We start from the raw sequence: 4883 nt of genomic DNA on the forward strand, positions 1-4883 counted from the left end.
GTGAGCGCTACCCCCTGACAGAGGAACCACTACAAGACGCTGATTTCCTTTTGCGAGCCTCTCCAGGAAAAGCAGAGCGCGCTCTGACAATCGCGCTTTCTAGCACCACTCTGGGAGCTGCCCTCGCTCTAAACAAAGTGACTGCCGCCTGCCTGGCCCAGAAGCAACGTGACGACCAGCCCAGCTGATCCTAACACCGTGACTGGCCCCGAGCTGCAGCTCGCATCGTGAAGAGGAGGCCGTGCCCGGTGCCTGCTTGCCCCCCTTCGTGTCTTGTGCCCCTAAACGCGCCGCCGCTGTCTGAGAAACAGCTGCTGCGTGGGGTGCCTGAGCGTCGCCTGGATTGACAGAGGCTTGCGCTGAGGATCACTGCCCTCTGCGTGTGTCCCCCCTTCTGTGAGGAAACCCCGAGGCGTTTTCATCAGCCTGACCCGGCCCGCGCCGCAACGCCAACCCCCGAGCCAGAGCCGAGCCGCCGCTCGCTCTACCGTCGGAAGGAAGACACCGCGACGCGGATCGCCGCGCTGACAGACGCCCAGCTGCTTCAACGAAAAGGTACTGTTTCCTGCCCCGCGGTGCGAGTCCTTGCCATCCTCGCTCGCACCGCCCTCTGCCTCGCCCAGCCCTCGGAGCCGCGTGGAGAGCGCTCCCTGAGCCCCCGCTCTCTCCCCCGCCAGCCGCACACAGCCGTGCAGCTAGCAGAGAGAGGCGGACGCTGACTCCCCGGCCGCCGCTCCCGCCAGAAGCGTGAGAGTGGGCAGACCGGGCCCGCTTTTCCTACGCGGAGGAGCCCAGGGGCGCAGAGAGGCCCACGGACAGAGAAAGTACATTGAAGAGCCTGAACCCCTTTCCTGAATGAGAAAGAACTGTGACATTGATAAAAGAGTAACTGGAACCTGCTTTTAAAAAGTAACCAAGACTGTATTTACAAGCCTGCTTGAGATTTATATAAAGAGATATATTTTCACAAATACAGTTTGGTGTCATTGTGTGGTGGGTTGGTTGTGATGGTGTAATATTGCAAATGTTTAACCCTACATGCCCCAGAGATTAGCCTAAGACTGCTTAAGCCACACTACCTAGAGGGTAAGCAGAGGTTGTCTTGAGGGTAACCCTCAGCCCTGACGAGGAAGAGAGAGGCCCTGCTTGTCGCCAGTGTTGCACTGCGCCAACCAGAGACTCCCCCTTCCTACAATCTTGGTTCCATGAGAAGTCATCAAACCTCTCTCCTGCCAGAGCACTCCAAAGTCGTGTACGACTCCGAATGCGTAACGTGAATCTGTATATATGTTTACTTTCAGGTTCTTGGCACGTATGCAGGCTTGGGTCAGAGCGATTAGCTCTGCTGCTTGAGCAGACAGGGTGTCAATACGATGTGTTTCTATAACTTCGGTTTCAGTAGTCACTGCATACGCGGCTACTAGTTCTCCTGTACTTGTTCTCATACATGAACCATCCACATAAAGTGTCAGGTCGGGATTAGGTAATGCAATGTCTGTCAGGTCTTGTCTTGGTTTTGTCATAGTGTTAACAACTTCCACACAGTCATGTGTGGCAGGATTTGAAGTAACTGACGGCAACAGTGTAGCAGGATTTAGAATGTTGCAGCGTCTAATGTCTATGTGTGGCTGGAACTGTGTCAATTCGTAACCTGTTAAACGTGCAATTGTCAAGTGCTGAGTCTGGGTTCGGTTTAAAAGAACTTCCACGGAGTGTGGAACTTGTACTGTCAGGGAGTGTCCTAACACTATGGAATCACTTTGTCTGATCGCTAGAGCTGTGGCTGCGACTGACTTGAGGCACGCAGGCAAAGCCTGGGCTACTGGATCTAATGTGCTCGAAAAATAAGCACAGGGCTTGTACTGTCCTGCTTGATCTTGTGTGAGAACAGATAATGCAGTACCATCACGTTCTGTGACAAAAAGTGTAAAAGGCTTACTGTAGTTCGGTGTTGCTAGAACAGGTGCTTGGCATAAGGCTTTCTTTAATTCATTGAAAACAAGTGTATGTTCCTGGGTCCAAGGGAGGACAGTCGATACGGCTGCCTCCTGTGTCGTTAACTGTATCAGTGGCTTGGCTAGAAATGCATACTGAGGAATCCATTGTCTGCAGTAAGAAGTGAGGCCGATAAAAGCTCGTACCTCCTTCTGTGTCTTGGGCTGCGGAAGACTCGCTATTAACTGGATACGGTCTGGTGTCAACTGCCTACCCCAATTGGACAGTAAGTGTCCTAAGTATACCACTTGCTGGACACAGAATTGTAATTTGGAAGGGGACACCTTGTGCCCCTGCTCGGCCAGAAAATACAGGACTGTTAGTGACGCACGCTCGCAGTCACGTTCAGAACGGGCGGTGATCAGTAGATCATCGACATACTGGAGCAGGGCAGTGTCAGCTGGCATGTGAATATTGTCTAGTTGTCTCTTAAGTGCTTGACTATAAATACTAGGACTTTCTGTGAAACCTTGAGGAGCTCGTGTGAATTTATAGCTTCTTCCATTTAAACAAAAACCGAAAAGGTACTGGCTGTCTGGATGAATGGGGACACTGAAAAATGCGTTCTTGAGATCGATAACTGTGAAAGATGTAGCTTCAGAATCAATGGCTGTCAGTAGGGATGAAATATCTGGGACTACTGGGTACTGAGGTATGATACATTTATTAAGTTCTCGAAGGTCAATCACTAATCGATATACTGGAGGTGCATTTGGGTCAGTACGTTTCATGACTGGAATGATAGGAGAATTACATACATTGGAGTCAGTTTCTACAACCACTCCTTGAGCAATAAGCTCGTCAATAATTTTGGATAAGGCTGCTACAGCCTCAGGTGGCAATCTGTACTGTCTGATTTGTGGCAAAACTATACCTTGCTTGAGAGTCACACGATGGGGTGTGATGTGCATACATCCTACATCAGTTGGACCTTGCGCCCATAGATGCTGTGGTACATTCAATAATCTTGGATCAAAATCACGTAATACATAATGACCTTTAAAGTCACGTAAAAACAATCGTACTCCTTCTGGAGAACAGCAAATTACTGCACCTAATTCCTTTAACGTTTTAATGCCTAACAAATTTTCTGGACACGCTTTCGTAAGTAACAAATCAGTAGTTCGGGACAATGGACCAACTTCTAGAGTAACTGGTTTTGAAATTTCATTAACAATCGGTTTTCCTGAAAATCCAAGGGAAACATTTCTAGAGCCTGAGAGCGGAGCCCCTGGAACTTCGTCATGACTGATAGTAGTCCTACTTGCCCCTGTATCAATCAGAAACTTTCTGTCTTTCCCTAACACTTGACTGTGTACATAGGGACCCTCTTGATCTACAGGTATCTCGATGAGAGGCAAGGCTACCTCCCTCTCTAGGCTGTTTCATGAATACTGTTGATACTCTGGATACTCTGCCTGGGCATACTGGTACATCTGCTGTGTAACGTGCTGTGCGGCAGCGATAGGCTGCGGTGCTGGAACTGTCTGTTGTGCATTCTGTGGTGACTGAGAAGTCTGTGAAACTTGTTCTTGTCTAGGCGGACGTGGTCTTTCTTTAGTCTTACCAGTAGCTATGTTGTGTTTCAGAACTGCACACTCATTTATAAAATGACCTGGCTGTTTACAGTAATTGCAAGTCCCTTTAACGGGAGCTGCAGGATGACTGGCTTGATTCGGACCCCTCTTCTGACTGTCTTGCGGAACAGATTGTGCAACTAATACTTTCATTTTCGTGTCTTTCATACGTCTCCTTTCGTGTTCTTGCTCTTCCCTGATTCTGTTCTGGTGATACTGGAGCATCTGTAACATTTGTGACGGGGTATTAGCTTGCCAACTACTTTCGACTTTCAATACTCTATTTTTAACTTGTGGACTTGAATTCTCGACTAATTTGGTAACAAAAAGATGAGGGTATGATTCACTACCTGTCTTCAGACCACTGTTAATAATAAAACATTTTTCAAATCTAGAATAACAATCACTAGTGTCTTCATCCTGTTTCTGTTTACAAGCTGAGATTGCATCCCAATCTTCCTTTTTCGTGGCTAGTAATCTTGGCAAAACCTGAATCAATAACTCGGGCAATTCTTTAACTTTACCCCCTAGACCGGTACCTGGTACTCGTGAATTATCTTCAGCTTCTAGAGCTGTCCAATCTATCTTTTTCTCTCCCACCTCCCATTCTTTTTCCTTGAGTTTTTCATATACCTCTGCGGGCAACAGGACCTTTAACATTTTAATGATATCAGGATACATGTATTCTCCCATACGGAGCATGTCTTTTAATTTTCGATGGAACCCTGCTGGATCTTTGTCATGACAGGGAATTAACTTCTTCATCTCTAAGAGTTCCATCTTGGTGATAGGGGTGTAAACAAATACTCGTTCTAGATCACCACCCGTTGTCCTAACTGGATGTACTTCTCGTAACGGATGCTGTCTATCTATGTAGAATGGTTTACTTTCTGGAGGTGAGACGTGAACAAAATGCGGATTCAGAAACGTTCGATATTTGTGGCGCTGTTCTAGAATGATACTAATTAAATCGGTACCTAGACCTCTCCATCTATACTGGAGTAACTCGTTCAGAACATCATGTAACGGACCTGGATCCGAATGTTGTCCCTCATACAGGGTAATGAGGTGCTGGATCATATACATACCCACCAGTCGCTGCTCGGCTGGGGGCAGTTTCAGAAACATTTGTGCCACTATTTCGTCTGGAAAAGTGGTAGAATCAGTAGTCCATCGGACTGCTGATCGGGCTAGTTCTTGTTCATGCATGGTACTAAGTTCACTATAACCGATTCGTGATTTCAGAATGTGATCGGTAGCTTGAAATACTTGTTCGAGAGAACCTTGTTCTGGTGCTGGAGGAGGGAAAAC

This window comes from Lissotriton helveticus, unplaced genomic scaffold, assembly GCF_964261635.1.
Source record: "Lissotriton helveticus unplaced genomic scaffold, aLisHel1.1 SCAFFOLD_420, whole genome shotgun sequence".
Taxonomy (NCBI): domain Eukaryota; kingdom Metazoa; phylum Chordata; class Amphibia; order Caudata; family Salamandridae; genus Lissotriton; species Lissotriton helveticus.